This window comes from Gossypium raimondii, chromosome 10 (genome assembly GCF_025698545.1).
Source record: "Gossypium raimondii isolate GPD5lz chromosome 10, ASM2569854v1, whole genome shotgun sequence".
NCBI lineage: Eukaryota > Viridiplantae > Streptophyta > Magnoliopsida > Malvales > Malvaceae > Gossypium > Gossypium raimondii.
In genome coordinates this window covers 50067351-50089848 of record NC_068574.1, presented here as the reverse complement: position 1 = coordinate 50089848, position 22498 = coordinate 50067351, and the positions used below count along the sequence as shown (strand labels likewise).

The 22498-nt window shown below is 32.8% G+C and overlaps 1 long non-coding RNA gene and 1 pseudogene across 1 annotated transcript; both read right to left on the bottom strand.

Moving 5' to 3' along the window:
* Positions 1-2919: 2919 nt before the first annotated feature.
* Positions 2920-3689, bottom strand: LOC105777353 (uncharacterized). Its single transcript, XR_001128263.2, has 2 exons — positions 3514-3689; positions 2920-3249 (listed from the first exon to the last, which is right to left on the bottom strand). It is a non-coding gene; the product is annotated as an uncharacterized LOC105777353 (long non-coding RNA).
* A 6435-nt stretch (positions 3690-10124) lies between these two features.
* Positions 10125-18162, bottom strand: LOC105777405 (imidazole glycerol phosphate synthase hisHF, chloroplastic-like; annotated as a pseudogene).
* Positions 18163-22498: the final 4336 nt, after the last annotated feature.

The following is a 22498-nucleotide window of genomic DNA, read 5'->3' as shown; positions in this document are numbered from 1 at the left end:
TAATAAAAACTCCTGGATGATATGTTGCACGTTTGAGACAGTAACTTCCCGGGAGACCTCACCTTCATTCTCCACATAGAGTAACAATTGCTTTGAATCTACATACAGGGAAATGCCAAATTTTCTTTTGATGTTTTCCACTATGAAATTTGCATATACAGAAAAAGAAATGTTCCTCACGACTTCATTGAGCGAAGCAGAAGAAATTTCAATCCCATTGGCAAATTCATCAGTTATGATTGATTTCATATCAAGCTTTGCTTTGGGTTAATTATTTGCTTTGGTCAAATTATAGAGTAAAGAATTTAAAATTAAATTATACTCCAAGTCTTTATATATTTCGTACATTTGGAATTTAATTCTACTTTTATTTTTAGGATTTTGGTCACTCTACTTTTTTAATTTAAAAATTCAAATCTAGTTGTTACCACGGTTAAAATTCTTTTGTTAATTTCACTAATATAACAATTAAAATACTGATGCGGATTTTTATTATTATTAAAACGACCGCTCGAACTTATCATGAATGATTTTTAAAACTTAAAATAGTGTTTTTAAGATGAATTGACATTAACATTTTAATCAAAAGTACTAATAATATTAACTATTTAGACTAAATAATGACATTTAAAAGTAAAAGACCATATTATATCAAAAATTAAAATATATGACTTAAATATCAAATTTCAATATTATATAGAGGTCAAAACTAAAATTTGTAATAGAGAAAAAGAAAAGCAAGGCAAACTTAAAACAAATAAAAAGTTAAGTGCGTTGGGACATTCAAATTATATAGGGCATTGTGGATGTGATTGACATGTGTCAATTTTAAAAATTTTATAATGTGTTTGGATGAAGAATATGAAGAAAGATTTTCATTTCTATATTACTTGAGTAAACACAAAAGAGAATTTTAAAATTTTAAGAATTTTGAAAAGAAATCTTGAGTAACTCAAATTCCACACAAAGACGTGGTTTTATGACTTTTATTTAATTTGAATACATATTTTATGTTATTAAAATATTTTATATTTTTATAAATCTAATATATCTATATTTCATATTTTTATATTATTTATTTTAATATCATTATTTAACCAAACAAAATAATTAGAAATACTAACATTATAAAACCTCTAGAAATTTAAAAATCTCGTATCCAAACTTGCATTCAAATTATATATATTAGATTTTATCATATTCACGATGTGGGTGAATAAAAATATTTTATATTAAAAAATAGATTTATAAAAATATATTAACAAATGACTATTAGTGGAGTGGCAAGGGTTCTTTATATGAATTTGGTTGTATTGACCCGTGACACCAATTTAGTCAGCCAGTTTATATCTATACTATTAATAAAATCCTTGACCAAGTAGGTATCACGAGTTAATCGACATCAACTGGATTAGGAAATTATAAAATAACTCTCCATATTTAAATGTGTTATATTATTTGAGGGTACTTAATCTTTTTAATTTAAAATAAAATAAAATAAAATAAAAACCTATGGTGGGATTTCAACCATGTCAAATTACATTAGTAAAAATTTTAAATTTACGACTCAACAAAAGTTTTACTTTAATTTATTTATGAACACTTTATTACCTCCATGAATTGTATATCTATATTCATAATATTGTTAATCGAGTTAGAGTCACAAGTTAACTCGACACTAACTCACATCATGATAAAGAATTGTAGTGTATTTAGTATTGTTAATTTGATGTATTTATATGTTTAAATTTCGTTTTACTTATAATTTAATCTAATTTTTATTTTAATATCATACATATTTAATAATTTTAAACTATACGTTTCATTATTTGTTGAAGGTTACCTTTAAATACATATATTTTAAAATATATAATTTTCAGGTGTGATAAATTGTATAATATTTATAGGGTGAAAAACTCAATAATGGTAAAATTCATTGCTTCCAGTTCATTGGTCCTAAATGCATGGTAACTTGGAGAATTATCTTTGGGAATATAGTTTCTTTAAATGTAGATAAAAACAGTACTATAATTTTGAGATAAAATCAGTTTTTTTTGGGTCTAAGTTTTGAATAAACCGGTTGAAGAAAGATCGACGCATGCCGTTAAGCTCTGATTATGACAAATTAATAATTGAAGCCAACATCCGCCCTTACTAGGTCCAGGCGCAGATGACAGAGACAGAGACAGAGACAGAGAAGTCTAAAGAGTAACAAAATATTATTCACAAAAAAATAGAAATTAAAGGAATTAAAAGAAATTATTATACCAGCGGCTTCATGAAAGATTGTAAGAAAATAAAAGAAGAAATAAATGATGGAAACAATTATCTTTGAATCCATTTTCCTTTTCTTCTTCGATCTTCTATGTCCTAAACTATTGGTGTAACACCCTAAACCTAGCCTAGACGTTAAGGTCAGATTATAGAGATTACAACGCTCGTAAAAACATAGTCAATTAACTTACTCAAAGAAAAAAAACTTAATTTTAATTCCATAGTAAAGTTATTTAATTATCGAAAACACAAGTTCTCAAGATTGCGTTTAAGGACTGAAACGAAAATCTTGTTTTATTAATTTTATAAAAATAATCCCCAAGGTTTAACCAATTGAATTGTAAAAAGTCGTAATTAATTTCAAAACCTTGTAGCAGAAAAATACTTTTAAAATTCTTACCTCTTAAAATCATAAGATGCATTAGTTATGTTGTCTTGGGTGCGTTTACAAGTTTTAAATAAAACGTCCACGAAAACAAATACCAAAACTAAGAATTTAACGTTCCAAAACAAATTAAAATCCGAAAGACCATAATGTCCGAAATTTAAAAAAAAAAACAAAAACAAATCAACTTATACCAAATTGTGTGAACCGGGCTTTGAAGTTGTCGCCAAGTCCTAAGTAGGAAGTACACCTAAAACGAATTAAACAAACAAGTGAGCTAGAAGCCCCTGCGTGTGACCCGACCCACAATCAGATATACATAAATAATGGACACGTTTTCAGTTATAGATTTGACATATACTCACATACAGAATCGGATATGTACAAACCCAAATATGCCCGGGCCCAAACCAATAAACGGGCCCAAAGCATTAAACAAGCCCAATACAGCAAAAAAAACAAAAAGCAAAAAAACCTAGCCCTAAGCAGCAAGCCACCAGCAACAGCCCCCAACGCCTTCAGCAAGCGTCCAAGCGCCGCACGTCTCGGGCTGATCTCTCCTCCACGCACGCGTTTCTCTCCACGAACACCTGCAAAAACACGGACTCAAAGAGTCCCGGAGAGAAGAAACAGCAAAACAATAGCATTTAGATTTGATTATTTTTCGATTTCGGGCTATAAAAGGCCATTTATATTGTGTAAATAGGGGGTTTTTTGGAGTGTAAAAACAGACGAAAATAAAGAGAAATACTGAGATTTCAAAGATTTTTTTTCGAAGGTGAATCGTGTTTTTATTTTTTATTTTTCTTATTTATTTTTCATTTAAAATATAAAGAAAAGAAGGAAAGACTTACCCATACGCCGAACCCGCCGAGTCATGGCCATCTCCGTCGCAATCGGAGCCTTGGCGCAAAGGGGAGCGGCGGTGCTCAAAGGGTTGAGGGAACCCTAAAAAAATCCTACAGAAAAAGAAAGAGTCTGAAACTTTCTTTTAGTTTTAATTTTGTTTCTTTTAAAATTTAAAAGCAAAGACGAAATGGTGCTGTTTGGGGAAGGGGAGCCCGCGCGTCAGACCTTAAATGGTCTATTTTCGCATTCGGTCCCCCTAGTCTTGCGGTGTGTTTAAATTAAGCTTCTGATTTCTTTTAAATTTTTCCGCAAGTTTTATTTCTGTTTCAATTTGGCCCATGTTGCTGGGCAGCGTTTTGAGAGACGGGAATAATTTCCCTTTTGGTCCTCCATTGTCGCTTGCGCATTCGAGTTGGTTTTATTTTTATTTATTTCGAATTTGCCTCCATTTTTCTGTCTTTTGTTCAATCTGGATCATTTCTTTTTAAGCTATTTTATTTTTAAATGTTATTATCGTGATTATGCTCTACCATTATTATTATTTTTTGTATATATATATTTTTGTTATTATTATTAACATTATTATTGCCGTAATTATTATTATTATTTCTATATTTAGATACGCATCTTTTATATAGTATACATATACATATTTTTTATATTATATATTTAAACTTTATAAACGCATGCATATATTTTTGTTGTACGTTGTTATATTGTTTTTCATTTTATATACTTTATATTTTATGGATATACATATATATTTCTTTTATTCTGTAAATATATACATATGCATTTTTTTCTTTTATTTTATTTTGAATACATGTTTTCTGTTTGATTTATTGGATATATTTCATTCCTTCTATTTGCATGTATACTTGTATATATGTTAGATATATGTGTACATATGTTTGCAGCTTTCTTGTTATATTGCATTTGTATATATATTTGCAAATATTTATTCGTGTATGTGGTAAATTAAAGTATCAGATCATATTGTATATTAACTTTAACATACCCTTTTGAAAATATATTTTGGTTTTAATTATTCATCAAAGTTATTTTCTAGATTTAAAGGTTTTTTTTTTGAATAAAAGCATTATTTGAGGTTTGGGATTTTCGAGGGAAATTAAGCCCTAACGTATTGAGTTCTGATTTTCTTTGTCAATCTTAAATGATCGAGAATATTCTTTATTCAAAATGCATGAGCATAAAAATCATTTTTGAGAATTTAACTTGTTGTGCCCTAACGTATTGGGTGTGGCCTGTTACTTTCTCAAAATGAAGATTTTCACATAAAATAAAATTGATATTCAAAGTTCGGGGATTATGAGGAATTGTACCCTAACGTATTGAGACTCGATTTCTTTACATGACTTGAACAATTGATTATCCTTTTTTAAATTTCATCATTTGAGTTGATTTAAAAATCTTTTTAACCTTCGACACTAAGGCATTAAATGATCAATTTGGTACCGATTTTGGGCGTTACGAGGGTGCTAACTCTTCCTCGTGCGTAACTGACTCCCGGACTCGTTTTCTCAAAATTCGTAGACCAAAATAATTTTTAAGGTGGGCTGGTCACACCTTAATAAAGGATCGGTGGCGACTCCAGTTTTATTTTTAAAAGTCGACAACCAAATTTTTTGTTTTCAAAAAACGGTTTCGACAGGATATATATATTTATAATCATATACAAGTGCGACACCGGTATCGAAGTAGATTCTTACTCATAATATACACATATGCGAATAACATATCAAAATGTCATAACAAATCCACAAGCATATATCGTTTCGGACGATCATAAATTTCAAAAATTATATATATATCGGATCATAATGTCATATCAAAACAGAACAAATTCTACCCCTATCCGCTACACATCAACTCCGTCCAACCAATCACACCAAATAGGACTACAAGAATTCATCCATCCAATCACATCGGGTCATGGTGGCATGTCACTCATAATGACGCAATTAAGCTGCCGAATAAATATTGCGGTTTAATCGCCAAAATTGCAGTAATATTGCCAAAAAACACTTCCTCCATCATATCAAAACTCACCCCAATGCAAATACAAATTCATATTAACTTACGTACATAGCACATAGGTGGTATGTCATGCATACCAAAACACATATTTTACAGAACACAACACAAAACTTATACAGATCGTATCATATCTTAGTTCTTATATTAACACTTATTCCATATAAAGATGTCATGCGTAATCAAACACATAATTACGTTTTCAGAGTTACTAGAACACAGATCGTACTTACATTTTTCACGTACCTTAACCACATCACGTACTGCCACATATTGACAACTGTCACATTTTGGGTCTTATTTAAGCCAAACAGACCCCATGAAAGATATAATTACACATTTCTAGGTCAAATGGGCCTAAGTGAAAATTTTTCAAAAAATGGCACCCATACGGCCTACCTAACCACCCCGTGTGGTCACATACGTCTGTGTGCCTCACACGGCCTACCCAAGTTTCTCATGTAATCGCACACACCCGTGTGCTCCACACGGCCGACCACTCGGTCGTGTGACAAATGACAGTCTCAAAACAACCTCAGTTTTCTCGAGTTTTTCAAGTTCTAAATGATGTTTCGGGTTAAAATCACACACCTGATGATAATTTTGATAAACCACGCAAATATCGCACTCTGAATCCTACAATCATTCATCAAACCTCACTAATTAATCATCAAAACTCATCCAAAAAATAACTTCCATAAATCAAACGTCCAGCCCCTAATACGAAATTCAAACACTTACTTCTCTGAAACAACATTGAAATCGTATCTACTCCGCTGAAAGGTTACGTTGAAATCGTATCTGCTCTGCTGAAGGGTTCTAGCTTTTGTACCCTTCGCCTTATCAAAATCACAAACACACTTAACACAACGTGAAATGAAAACTAAACACCAACACCTCAAATCTTATTCAAGAACAAATTAAAGCTAAAATAACAGAAAAATAGCTTGATAAACTTACACCACGCTTTGAATTACGATCGAAGAGAGAATCTTACACATGTACAAAGAAGAAAATTGAAATGACAGCAAGCAAAGCCAATGGAAATGAAGAAAAGAAATAAAATAAAAGAAAGAAGAAAAATAGAGAAGAGGGGAAAAAAGAACATGAGAGTGGGAGAGACAATTTGGTATAATTTCTTAACCACCCACATCCTAGTAAGTCCCTACAAATAATCACTCACGATTTCCTTATAGTTCAAAACAAAAACAATTTCCGCTTGCCCACACAAGGACTCGAACACAAGGCCAAAAAAAAAAAAAAGAACTAACAATTAGGTTACCATCAAACCAATAAATTCATTCTTATTAATAAATGCACTCAAATATTTCTTGAACCAAATACCAAAAACTAGGGATTTAGACAAATTTGGCAAAAATACAAACAAAAGGATTCAAACCCAAAACCTTCCTCACACAAGCACAACCCCTAACCACTTAATCAGAACAAATTACTTAGCATAAATGCAAAATCTTAACTCAAGAATCATAATGTGACCCCTCTAGATTTCACTACCAATTTCTTCCAACCCAATTTTCGGAATATGACAACTGGGCTTTGGTATATATAAAAATGATAACTAATAATAAGTCTCCAATTACAAGAATATTCATTTTTTTTGTTTGGAGGGATGTTCAAAGCTTTTCTAAGTTTGTGAGTTCGTCCTTGTCGTTGAAATCTCCACCGACTAGATGTCGTCATTGACTTTTGTCTTTTTCCATAACTCAAAGTCAAATTTATTAGTATACGTGGCAGAATATTAGAATTTTTTTTTATTTTAGGTAAACTACACCATTAATCACTAAATTATGAGTACGTTTTTGTTTTGGTCACTTAATTAAAAAAATTACAAATTTACTACTAAACTATTCAAAAAATTTCATTGAAGTCAAGTGTAGGGTTGCACCTGTATAGGAGGCATAGGAGGTACTCAAGTGTAGGGTACAACAAAATTAAATTAAATCTATAATATATAATAGGAAAATATGAATTTAGTAAAACTTTTGAATTGATAAAAATATCTTTATTTCTCAAAGGAGACACTTTTGAATATTGTCCTCATAATCAAAACTGATTAGTCAATTAAATCTATTGAATTGAAAATCGATAGCCCAATTGATAACATATAATCGAAAATAACCATTTTGAATCGGTAAAAATTGAGAACTATGGAAAACCTAATTTTTTAAAACTATTCAACGAAAAAAATTGAATGATTTCATTATGTTTTAATTCATTTTATCTTTAAATTTTGGTAACTATATATTTCTTAATTTTTCTAATTTTAATATTTTTTGAAATTTTTATGCATTTTTAAATTATCATTTTTTTAATTCTTTAAAATGTTTGAACAAAAAAGAGAGAGAGAGAGAATAGAGGAAAAAAGAAAGAGAATTGAAATAGTTAAGGTTCAAAACTTTAGTTTTCTAACAAGAAAAGCTAGTATCAAGAATACTGATAAAACTCTATCATTTAACCTTTATACATCACTTAGTCCAGGTTGTCCAACTAGATTAATAGTACAAAATTCTCTTTGATTATCTTTCTTTGGTTCACCGTGATACCACCAATCGTCCTCATGTTGGTTATCGGGTTCATACTTGTTATGCTTGTAGGCTTGGTAGAGTTTACTGTCAAAGGTAGTGCTTTATCGCAGAAGCAGGTTGATGACAAAAATAGGGTAACCCTTTTTAATCTTATTGATACACCTTAAGAGTATACGTAATATTTATACAACAGTAATAACATAGGAATATGAAAAATATATAATAATTCTTTAATATATGCGTAAAAGATATACAATAATATACAATATATTCCTAAAAGATAACATCACATAATAATATCCTAACACTCCCCTCAAGTTGGAACATGCAGATCATAAATGTCCAACTTGCTAAGAAGGTATTCAAATTACGATTTACCAAGTGCTTTTGTAAAAATGTCAACCAACTAAACGGGGGTCGAAACACAAGAAGGTGCAATCAACCCATCTTGGATTGCATCCCTAATTCACCAAGTACGCTTGTGAAATACATGATTTTGTGCAATATACAATGCAGATTGACTATTACAAAATAAAGGAATAGTTTTAGGATGATAAACACCTAAGGTTAATAGCAAGGCCTTCAGCTACTTGAGCTCACAAGTGACGGAAGTCATAGACCTATACTTAGCCTCAACAAAAGAGCAAGAAACAATATGTTATTTCTTAGTTTTCCAAGAAATAAGAGATTGTCCCAGAAAGATAGGTCAACCAATAAGCGATCGTCGAGTTAACAAACAAGCGGCCCAATTCAAATCACACCACTCTTTTAAGGACAAATCACTATCATATCTCAATAGAATCCCTGGGCCAGGAGAGCCTTCGAAGTACTAGACAATATGCAAAGCCGCGTTCCAATGCTCCTGTCTTGACTCATGCATAAACAAAGATAAAACATGAGTTGAGTATGCTAAATTAAGTCTGGTCACAGGCAAATAAACCAAACAGCTTATTAACCATTTGTACGACTTAGGATCAGTCAAAATCACCCTTATAGCATTCACAAATATATGATTTTGCTTTATTGGTGATCCTGCGGACTTTGCTCCCAAAAGACTCGTCTCTGAAATAATATCAAGTGTGTATTTCCTTTGACAAAGAAATATACCCAAAGAAATACGAGCTACCTCTATCCCCAAAAAATATTTCAAAGCACCAAGATCATGGAAGCAAGAACTAAGATACTCCTTAAAAGTTTTCAAAGCAGCGAAATCGTTCCTAGAAATAAGCAAATTATCAACATAAGTTAGCACATTAATGTGTACGCTAAGGTTACACATGTGGAAATCGATCTCCACGCTAGGGTTTCGCAAGTTAATTTTGTTCCACAGCAAATCAAGTGGTTAATGTTCCTACAAAGTCGGTCACTACAAAGCAATTTGTTTCCTTTCGCAATGCTTGAATGCTCTTCAAGTGCTACCATTAGCTGATGTGTCTAATAATCGACAAAGAGTAAAAAAGCCAAGAGAATATTAGAGTATTAAGCAGCTCAACTCAGTTGTTAACTAACAGATCAATTACGTCTGATAGGGTTGTTTTAAGTCTGTTAAGGTTATCTTCTGTTATACTGTTATCAACCACCACTACTGTGTATATAAGCCGTGCAAGTTTCTGATCAATATAAGTTTTTCAAATCATTATTCTTCTTGTATACTTGTTACCTTTCTAGCTGTTAATCAATTTTGATAGCTTGCAGCTATAGTTTCACACTACGCACCTAGATACAACCGTTGCCCCGGCATGTACAATGAAGAGGTTTTCTATACACGGGAGGTAGATTCAATCTGAAGGAGACGCACCTTCGAGTGATAAGTCTGAGTGCCCAAAAAGGATAATACCTTTAACATAAGCGCCAACAAAGACACAACCATATCCCAATCCATAGGACGACACAAGGTAGACATCTTGGAACCCGATCTTTACAGAAACCTTCTAGCTTCACAAGTTTGCCGTTTATAAAGTTGCAGACGGTAAAATTTTACAACAAAAGAAAAGAGAACAGAGAACACAGCTGAGTTTCTGAACATTTAAAATTGCCAATCCTAGGAATGCTTCACTCATAAACTTCTAATTCATGCTGAATACATTTGAAAAAGAAAAAGAAAAAAACAATTTGAAATCAATCCCAAAACTGCAAAAATGCATTAAAATATACAAAGCAGATGAGATTTAAAATGTTTGCAAATTTCTATCATTCCTGACTTTATGAATAAAATTTCAAGCGCTTAATCTACAAGTCGGCAGAGATTATTAGATCCTTACTTCAATGCCTTCCTTCAACAAGTGTCCTTTTACAGACTGAATGGGAACCTAAAACCCAAAGAATCAAAGCATTGTAATCACAGTTCAAATTAATGGAACCTTACATGGTGCTGTATAAGAAGGAAATAAATATTTTTCTTTGTACCGTAAAGCTGGGAAAACTGAAATTCTATATTGAATACTCACCTCCTTCCGATGAAAAATGCCAGCAGCTAGAGCTGCTGACGCATTTGTTTTAGTGAATACCTCCGAGAAGTGCTTGACAGCACCAGCACCACTGCTTGCAATCACAGGGATGCTAACAGCATCTGATATCAAATTTATTAAATCTATATCAAATCCTTTTCCTTGACCTGCAAGAATCAGCAAGTAGGGATTAAACACAAAAAAAGAGGAGCAGGATTTAGGAATAAACCAAATATTCTTGTAGGTTAAACAATATAATCACAATTATATAATATCCATCTTCAGTCATTTTGATGACCGTGTGCTTGATAACATTCAACAGCCATATAACTTTGATGACCATCTGTGTAGCAGAAAAAAACTGGCTTACTCTGGATAGGTATTCTCAGTAACACTTAACCATCACTATATATTTAAAAACAAAAAAAAAACAAAAACCAAAAAAACTCTTTATGTAATTTTCAAAGCAATCATCTGAAATGGGAAAGCCATGCTTAAACAAATACTTATAAGGGTGAATTGTTTGACAGGAAAGTTATTTATACCATCACAATCAATGCAGTTCAATAGTATTTCTCCTGCTCTCAGTTCTTCAACTGCTTTTGCAAGCTCGTAAGCTCCAATTGGTCGACCTTCCCGTCCGCCATTAACCTTAAGAACAGAAAGCCATTAAAGATATGCACAAGAAAAAGACTTAAGGATATAAGTGGCAAACAATGATCATTTAACCCTGTATATGTAATATTTATGAATGCATTAAGCTGCTAAACAGGCCCTAAGAATATGACAGAATTCATATTGCTATTGTTAAAATGCAAAACATATCTTTTTTTCTTATGAGAGTGATCTTCCCATGCTAGTTCCTAAACAGTTGTCATTTATTTGCATGTTTCCAATTAGGTACATTTAGTTAATTGCAATCCATTCTCGCTTAATCATCCCAATGCTCTCTTGATTGCTTGTTGAGGATCCGTGTTAGCATGTCGAAGTCCTTAGGGTTAGCATAGTGAGATAATGAAGATTTCATTTTTGTAATTTGGATTTTATGTCGGTGACCATGAACATGCACTTGAATTATAGACTAGTGTCATTTTAGTAACATCTATCTTGATATTGATCAACTATGCTCCGTTCTTCAATTTACAAATACATTTTTCTAGTATTTTGTCCTGCTTAAGATTTTATTTTACTCCCATTCCAACAGCTGAAGGTTCCAATGGGGTTTTACAGGACTGGTGCCAGCTGTGATTTCAAAGTTCTGCAAAGCACCTCCCATTTGAGACTGTTAGTTTACCATTGTCTACATCTATCTCCTCACATGTTTTCCTTCTATATCAATGGGTTCGAATGTTACTTACATGCTACTGTTCCTTATAACATTTCAATATTTAGTTTGCACCTTCAAGCTAATTTTCTTTCTGATTTCTCAGTTTTTCTTTAGTTATGTTTGCACATTTAATTTTTATTTAATTTTCAAGAGTTCATATGATCATCACAAAATTATGGTCAAGTGCCTCCCTTGTTTCTCTTATTCTTCTTTTCTCCTGACTATTTGCTCTTCATACTCATGGTCAAGTGCCGAACCAGATGCCTATCTCATGCATTTTCTTTCTTCCTTTTTTCCCCTCTAAAACTAGGTTTTGTTGACTCTCTTTCCCTCCTCTTTATACCAACAGACTTGTTTTAGATATTCTTTAAAAAAAACTTAAGTGATGATAGCCCATTGATGTGCATGAATGGGTATTGACTGCATTTAGGTCCTAGGCCTTAAGTGTGCATTTTGAGCTGTTGTGATTAATATTTGTAGCATGGAATTAAGTGTTTGATGGGTTTTAGTTCTATATAAGATATTTGCTTGCATTGTATAAGATCTAATTCCATGATGCGCTTAAGGCAGATCACTAGTTTTAAAAGGTTTATCTGGATAAATGCTTTATGAATGATCATGCAAAAGGCAGAGAGCAATGAAGCTTACCGTACACTGATACCAAGCATACACTTCTCCATTCGGACCTGACACCAGATAGGCATATCCATTAAAAGTCCTTGTAAAATCTAAAAACTATAGATTTCTCAAAACAGTCGTTAGAAATTTTTATCTTCCATTCACAGAGTAGAATTTTCCAAGGACTCATTGTAAATTTCATATGAATGGTAATACAAACGAGTAAAATCTTCTTTACCTGGTTTTGTGACCCGTATAGTCTTCAATTTAACATCATTAGGACTTTTAACGTACACTCAACGAGGATCAATGCTTACAACTACTGCCTGTCAAATAAGCATTCAATCAATTCACTATAAATTCATTTACTGCAAAATAAAGGTACACACTATGAGGATCAATGCTTACAATGAAAGAAAAGCCATCAACTTCCATCGGTATCTCCTAACTTGCATGTTACTAAACTAAAATACAAAGCAACAGAAGAACAATTTTATTATACAGGCCCAACCAAATTAAATCTTTCATATATCCATCCTCCATTTGTATGCTGCTTTTTTTCTTTAACATTTATTTTTCCTAGAAAAAAATCTATTTCTGTATACAGGGTAAAATTAAATATCAGGCAAGCAGCAGTAAAAGCTACACAATCAGCTAGAGCCTGAAGTAAGCATACAGTATAGTGAAGTGTTAGCGGTTGACACAGATAGCAAATAAGACTGACTTTCAGAGGTTAAGCTAGGAGTTTAAGGTCGTTCCTTAGTTGAAGCAGCTGACATTGGCAGATCATTGAGATGGTAGTTAGTCTGAAGTTGTTATCAGAAGGTTGTTAAGAAGTTGATAAGTTCGGTTTTCAATTCAGCATTATAAATAACCTCTAGCATTTTAAAGAAGATATGATTCTCTTGATTTTCTGATTCAATAGGTTTAGAAGAGAATTGAGTTATTTCAAACTCTTTCATTCTTTGATTTCTTTTCAGCTTCATTGTTTTCTTTTACTTTCTTGGGAAAATAGAACGCTCACAATAAGACCAACAAATATACACGGATGCATATTAGTACAGGTCAACACATCAAAAACAAGAATAAGGATCACCTGATTCCCATAAACTCTAGAAATTTGTTCTAAGCTGCTCTTTCCTGTCTTTACCTAAAAGAAACATTTACAGGACTATTAGTGGTAGAGATACATATGCATGTGTAACATCTTAACTCCGATAAGCTACAAGTCCTAAAGAGGTGAAGCTGCGAGCCTTGGTTTTTAAATATTCTTCTGCTGCATAAACTGCATCGGTTCCAATGGAAATTTTATCAGCCCCAGACCTAAAATACTCTGAAGCAACTTCCAAACTAGAATAATACCTGAAAGATATACAAATAGTAAATTCCTAGACAAAATTGTGTTGGTTAATTACACATAGATCACTTAAAACTGCAGTATCAGAGAATGTCTAATAAATCACTTGAATAGAAATCAAGTCTTAATCTTAAGATGTGTGAAAACTAGATCACAGTATAAAATAGATGCACACCTGCCATTTGCATCTGTAAAATCTCGTATACCACCACCAACTGTTAGTGGGACAAAAACATTTTGTGAAGCGTGTCTTAATACCTGCAAAGCACAAAAACTAATATAAATATAGATATACAAACACAGAAACCATTAAAGAATGAATTAAAAAAAAATACTATGTCAAATCACAGTTAATCTATCAAAAAGAAATGCCAAGAACCTGCAACATTGGTAAATCGCCTAATGGGAAGTCTCGGAAGCCAGTAATGTTCAAAAAACTAACCTGAAATTTAAAGTAAGAAAGAAATAAAAAAATTCAAGGTATAAAAAGAAACTCTGGAGAAGCTAAATGATTGCCAATATTGCAGTATAAACATAAAACACCTCAAAGGTATAAGCATACCTCATCAGCCCCATCTTTGTAATACTGTCCAGAAAGCTCTACTGGCTTGCCAAGGTTTCTCACCTATAAAAGTTACTGATGAGTTAAAACAGCATCTAGATCTAAGGGCACATCCCACTTTTTTCATGTTTGATAAGTAACATGCATTGATATGCAAAACAAAATTTTGATTGAGGCATCTAAAACTAAAAATCAAATAGATCAGGAAATTATAGCAATGAATGACCTCCTCGGGCTTACCTCATTCTCTTTTGTTTGCTCTCTTACATCATATTGGTCGCCTTTGGTTACAACAAGATCCCCTTTATCATTTGTCCTAAAATCAAGACAAGCAATAACCTGAGTGGAAGAAATACCAGTCGGCATAGAGCCAAATGATACACAAAATCAAGCAGAAAACTTCAATAGTAATTAAGAGATATTTAATTAAAATTGGAAGAACAGTTGGTGCATAGAAAATAAAATCAAGAATAATATAAAATGTAATTCTAGCTTTAGAAACTCTTACCCTCTTAGCAAGTTTTGAAGCCTTCCCTTGAGTAGGTCTCTGTAATTAAGTGAATCAATCAGACCGCTAGATGGATGAACATAAGAGTTGATAAAAGTTGCCAGATGAATTAAAACCAAGGGTACAAAGACTACCTTTGTCCCCCGCGAGTTTGGATGTAAGAACCTTCTCAATACAGAAAGACCAACATCTGAAACAATTTTATTAATTTATTAATTGTTAATAAACTGGTTATTTATTATGCCAGACATTTGTTCTGAAAATAAAAAAACAATTTGTAAAGAAAATTGTCCAATAATCAAATTGACCAAGTAAGTACATTGTAAAGGATATGAACTAATTACATAAGGAAGGAAAAACATGTCAGAAATCCCCCTCTGGCTTACCTCATTCTCTTTTAATGATAACACAGTAAACCAGAAGATGAATGTAAAACATTGTTCAACTGACATTTACAAGTGAAATTATTTCAATACCACAAGGAAGAAACTTGTATATTTTGAATTTTGGAATATGCAAAGAACAAAAGATAACAACTGAAGGCACAAAATATCTTGCCTCCACTCTTCTCTGGATGGAACTGCACTCCATGCACATTTCCCCTTCTGATAGATGCGATAAAATCATAACCATAATTGCATGTAGATGAAACCCATTCCTTGTTATCATCTGACTAACAAACATCTGATCATATAGGTTACCAAACTGCACAAAACATGCTTATTGAAAGCTTTTTCAACATGCACATTCAAGGGTGAGAAACAAATTAAGAGGTTGACAAGGAAGAGCATACTGGAATGGCTCGATAAGAGTGAACAAAGTAGTCATGACGATCTCCAATTTCATCCAAAATTTCAGAGTCTTTTGCAATTTGCAAAGCATTCCAGCCTATATGGTGCACTCTAAAACCATTAGAAGAGTTAAACCGCCCAACCACACCAGGTATCAAACCAAGACCCTTGACTGAAACAAATAGAAACCGTGAAGTCAAGTTGAAAAGTTAAGAGCTAGAAAAGAAAAGAAAACATCAAAATTTTTATCTATTTGCAAAATGAAGATTAATTGGTATCTCCTTTTTCTATTCTTGATTCCTTCTTCCCATGCTTCACCTCTTGTTTAAGCTATCGATAAATATTTAGTTATAAAATAACATAAAATAAAATTTAAAATGCCAAAGAAAGATGTTTATTAAACCACATAATATGACATAAGATACAGTGAGGAAGATAGTCATTAGTCATGAACAACTCTACTCATATCACAGTTTACAAGCATAGAAACTTTATCAAGTCATGATCATAATATATAATATGTCTATCAAAGATTTACAATAATAAAAAAAGGACAGGTTTTTAGAAATTGACCTGGTCCATTCTCTTCACTGTACTCAAAAAGTAGTTGAAGTCCAAGACAAATGCCTAGAAATGGGCGGTCATTTCTTATATAGGTACATAGTGCTTCATCCATCCTGAAGAATATGATAAATGAAAGACAAATTTAACTAAGTTAGAATTCTAAGCCAAAGAGAAGAGATATTTAGTTATTATTAAAAGTCTGTAGGGAGAAAAAATTCAAGCCAATTACAAAGTTGCATACTGTTCGAACTTCTATTTAAATTTTATTTAGTGTTGCTAAATAAACTAATTGAAGATTTTTCAAGCCATTTGGCCAATCAAGATAAAGATGCGTGGTTTGGCCAATCAAATCAAAAGCTCAAGGATCATCCAATCAGATTTCATCCACGAGTCATTTATTTATCTCCAATTACATTAAAATAATTTAGAAATAGAATTAAAAAAATCAAACCTAAGGTCCTAAGCTTCAATACATTGCACAATCATATGAACAAGAAGAAAGTTATGCAAGAAACTCTCTAATAATAATTCTTCCAAGTCCAAAATCCATCTAGGCGCATTGAAGAACATTTAATACTTCTAAGTTCAAATGGAAAAAGAAAGGTGCTCTAAATAATTATTTTCATAAAAAAGTCAGTAGAAATCATACCCTGTCTTGACCAATACATCCATGGCTGAAGCGAAGGCCCCAACACCAGGAAAGATAAGGCGACCTGCATTCAAAATGTCTTTTGGAGTTCGCACCTACATTATAATTACAAAGGAAGAATACATTTATAACTTTCCATGCATCCTTTTATGAAAAGCAACTAAAAAAAGAATGATATAAACTATCATCATCTTCTTAGAGCTAAAATGGCTTACATCCTCTATCTTGAACCCAAGGTAGCGAATCGCATTCCTTAAGCTCCGAACATTTCCAGCTCCATAATCAAGCAACGTCACAACTGAACCTAAAAAAGACAACAAAATGATTTGAAAAACATAATAAAAAATTAACAAATATTTGTTATATTCTTTTATCTTCCACCAAGTGAACCAGATTTATTAAAAGTACCAGAACTAGAAGCAGATGAAGCACGGGTAACAAGGTTTTGGCGAGATATTTTTCCGACTCTTTTGGCTACGGGTTATGATAGAAGATGGTGACAGAGAAGAAAAGAGCAAAGATTTTGTTGCGAAGCTTGTAAAGGAAGCGAATGCCACCCCCTCCATTGCAGAACAGTTCCGTTTACCCAAGCAAGTGAAAAAGAAGAATCCTTAATGAAACAATTTCAACTCAGTTTAACAACAAAAGCTCAGCAAAGTTTCTTCATGCTATTTATGGAAGAATTAAAGTAAGTTCAAGTAAGATAAGAAAGACCAAGTAAAACAAACTTCTATACCCACTTAAAAAAGTATATCTTTCCCCCATTTAAGATAAGTGACATCAATTACTTACATTTCGTAGAAAATGAGTGAATAGGAAGAGAAACAGTCAAATTAAGCTCATCTAAATCTAACTTCGTTCCCCACTATAATCAAACTAAAATGCAATGAAATTAAGTAATTAGATCCTGAACAATCACCCTTTAGAAGGATAATTCATCAAAGAACATAGAAGCATTGAAATGAAGTTTAAACCGTCGAATCATGATTCATGTGAATCCCGCATTAGCTATGAGCCTGAAGAAAAGTGTAAAATGCATTCATAATCCTAAAGAATATATAAGAGACCCCGACCGAACCTTCAAGAGCAAGTTACGATGGCCGAAGCCGCCGGCAGTGGTGGTGGCGGTGGCGGTGGCGGCGGCTCTGATGGAGACTACCTCAAAAATAGCGGGTAGTACGAAAAATTATGCGTTCGAGTATTTCAGTTGTTTCTTAGATCCGAAAGCGACATCGTTTAATGGGTTATGCGGATGAAAAATCAGAGTTTATCTAAACGTCTTCGTTTCGTGGAATAGTAAGGGGTAGAGTGTGGAATTATGATTGTGTATGTGAGGTTTTGGGTTTTGTTAATTTTTGGTTTTATTCCTATCCCTGATTATTTGACTTAAATCTTATTTCAGTGCAAGTTATGATAGAATGAATCTATTGGTTCAGTGATAAGACTTTAACTTACCTATTGGTTTTGTGTTTGAATCTCGTGTTACGTGAGTATGGAATATTTTTGCTCCATATTTTTGTTGGTTGTTAAGTTTAATTGGATGTTCGGGTTGAAAGCCAATTGCATTGTGTAGGCTGATGAAAAAAAATGACCCTAACGTCGGTGTCACAAATTTCACCGTTGCAATAAACAACAACATTAACTCGCCTAGTCATTTTCAACCCAAAAAAATCTATTTCACAAGTTTGAAACCAAAACATTATGCAAAAAACTAAAGTACTGATTATCCATTAACAATAACAATGAAACTTACTTGATATAATGTGTTTTTGGGTTGATTTGTGAAATTCAATTCTTTCATGTAAATATGGTTATCCTTATGCAAATCTCCTTCTACGAACAAACTTATCGTATTTCAAGTTCGAACGTCTCTAGCAGAATGGTCACTTACTTTATACCAAATACTACCCCGAATATCGGACATAACTGGACATCAATACAACACATTTAAAAATAAAAAATGCGTGTTCATAGAAGCATTTTCAAAATAAAAACAACAAACATGCTTCTCGATGTTTGAAAATATCTCGGGAATCTCGGGATATCTAAAAAAAGGACCAAGATTCTTAAGGTTCAGTGAAATTTTTCAGGTGAATTTAAAATGGGAAAGTGAAAGCGCTTTGCTTAAGGCGCACTTTCAGTGTTGTGGCAGAAAGATGCACTAAATGCATGCTCAGTTGGACGCATTTTCGGCTGACTCTCCCATTTTTAACTCACTTGAAAAGTTTTACTAAACCCTGAGAATCTGTCTTTTTTTAGATATCTCGGGATTCTTGAGATATTTTGAGACATCCATAAGCATGATTTAAATTTCCCTCATTTACTCGTTGCCATCTACTTCCCTTTATAAAGGAGGGTTTTGCTCCTCCTAGTGCATCAACTCTCTCAGCCACCTACCCTCAGTCCTAAAAACTTCTCTACACCATTGTTTATATTTTACTTTCAATTTTTTTAACTTTTTCAACTGAAAGATTTATTTTTGCTTAGGGGAGCTAGTGTGCTAGTTTTAAGGTGTGTTTGAATTCACAATGATGCGGTGGTGCTCTGAGTTTGCAGTGCTTATATAGTCATTGGTTATAGCCTAACTACGGGTCTTACTTGACGGATGTTAATGTGTGGTCACGGATTGGAGTATGACTCAGGATACCACATGACGGTTGTACAAGCCCAATTTAATCCGGGCCCACTACCCAAAATTTCAGGCCCAATTACAAACTCAACTAACCCAATTACCCAAACCCATTTCCAGCAGACCCAAAACCCAATACAACACAACCCAAACAAACCCAAAACCTAAACGGCCCAGAATGGCCCAACACAAAAAAAATCAGAAAACCCTAACCCTAGGTGCGTGGCACCTAGGGCCTTCTGACCCTTCTGTCTACCTGCTCTGCCACCGCGCCGCATGCCACCAACTGCTCTGCCAGTACCTGCAACAAACATCAACAAGCAACAGCAAATAGGGATAGCAAAAAGAGATTTTTATTTGTATTATTATTTCGGCTATATAAGGCCGATTGAAAAATCAAAATTGGTTTTTTTTTTTAGTTTTTGGTTTTTCTTCTTTTTTTTTTTTGAATACAAAAAGAAAACTTAACAAGATTACTAGCAATAAATAAAACAAGCAGTGAATCAAGCATATTTCTAAGGTGATTGTTGCCATTTATTACTATTTTTTTTCTTCTCCTTTTTTTCTTTTTATTTCGAAACTAAAGTAAATAAAAAAGAGAAGCATTTTTACCTTTTTGATGACGTCGGAGTGCTCGGGGTGGTCGAGAGACGATTCGGAAAAAAGGGACACCGCTAACAATAGCCGGATGGCCGTGGCCAAGACGATGGCTATTGACCTGGACCTCTTCTGCGCTCGGAGGGAAAATGGGGGAGTTGAGAGAGTTTTGAGGGTTTTTTTTTTTTGGGAAAAAGGAAGAAATAAAATTTTGTAAAAATTTTTGGAATTTATAGGGGTATGAAACGGCGCCGTTTTGGCTTGGCATCAAAACACCCAAAACGACGTCGTTTTGACGTGGATCGGACCGACCCGACCCGACACAATGAAGGTCCGCGTGTTGTCGTGATTTTGTCTATTTTCTCTTTTAGTCCTTCTTTTTTTTAGTGATTATTCAATTAAGTGTATTTATTGCTTTCAATCATACCCTACAAGTTGTTTTGTTTTCAATTTGACCCTTATCTAAACGGCGTCGCTTTGGGGAAAGGAAAAATTACTGCTTCGATCCCTCCACGCTACGCGTGCTTTCAAAATGGTCTTTCTCTTCTATTTTATTTGGATTTTGCCCCGAATATTTGTCATTTGTTTCAAATTAGTCCTTTTTGCTATGTTTTCGTTATTAAACTAATTAACTTTAATAATGTTATCCTTATCTTTACTATTTTTATATACATAAGTACATTTCTAATAGTATATATGTACATATATGTTTTTTTTAATTTTTATATATATATACATACGTATTTATATAAATTTCTTACATTTTGTAAGTTACATACATGCCCATATATATCTATATATATTTTCTATTCTTTATGAACATATACTTCTTCTTTATTTTTATTTCTTTGAAACTTTATAATTGGTATATACGTATACATATATTTTTAATATATTCATAAACATATATATATATATTATCATTATTTACTTATTTATTTATATATATTTTACTATTTTCAAATTTTGTTATATATACATTAGATTTTTATTTTTATGTTGATAATTTTATTTATTTTCATTATTGTTGTTATTGTCTTATTTGTTGTTTATTTATTACGTGTTCATTATTACTCAAATGCATCGTAATCCTATTTGTTTATTACTTATCATTTCCTGCATGCTACTGATTTGTCATTTTTACTTATCTTTGTTGCTATTGCTCGTATTATTTTTATTTACATTATCATATTTATTATTTCATTATGCATATTAACACCATATTTCAAAAAGAAAAATTTTCAAAGTAAGGCAATGTTTTGCGTTTGGAAATTCGGGAAAACGTGCCCTAATGTGCTGGGTTTTGATTTTTCTCATTCGACCAAATAGCCAAATATCCTTTTAATAATTTCAAAGTAAGGCAATGTTTTGCGTTTGGAAATTCGGGAAAACGTGCCCTAATGTGCTGGGTTTCGGTTTTTCTCATTCGACCAAATAGCCAAATATCCTTTTAATAAATTCAAAGTAAGGCAATGTTTTACGTTTGGAAATTAGAGAAAACGTGTCCTAATGTGCAGGGTTTCGATTTTTCTTGTTCGACCAAATAGCTAAATATCCTTTTAAAATTTTCAAAATAAGGCAATGTTTTGCGTTTGGAAATTCAAGAAAACGTGCCCTAATGTGCTGGGTTTCGATTTTTCTCGTTGGATCAAATAGCCAAATATCCTCTTATATCTTAATCCATGTCATTTGAGTTTTTTAAAGATCGTACTTTAAATCTCTTTAAAGTTTTCAATATTCGACATTAAGACATTAACTAATCAAGTAGGTACCAATTTTTGGGCGTTGCGAGGGTGCTAATCCTTCATCGTACGTAACCGAATCCCGAACCCATTTTTTTGAATTTCGTGGACCAAAATTGTTGTTTTAATAAAATTAAATTGTTTATTAAAAACAACCACTTTTCATGGTGATTCGATCGCACCTTATCAAAAAGGATTGGTGGCGACTCCCGTTATTTTCGTTTTCGTCTTAAAATCCAAGTCGACCCCGTTTTAACAAAAAATAGTGTCAACAGCTTGGCGACTCCACTGAGGACTAAAATAAGTGAGTCAAGCCACGTGTTGATTACTTTTTGTCTTTTTGTCGAAAATTGAAAACTTGGTTTAAATGTACGATCCTTTCATTGCATTTCATCGGTCTTCATTACAATTTTCACCATTGTAGGTTATGATTGCTTTGTTAGTTTAAGTTTTGGTATCTTTTTGCATTGCATTGCATGACCGATGGGTCACACCCTTTTAAGTGGGAGTGAGAAGTTACTCCTTCGTGAGGTTTTCACCTCCGTGCAGGACAGTGGATCACTTTCAGGATACATCCGTACCTATGTCTTCGTGAGAT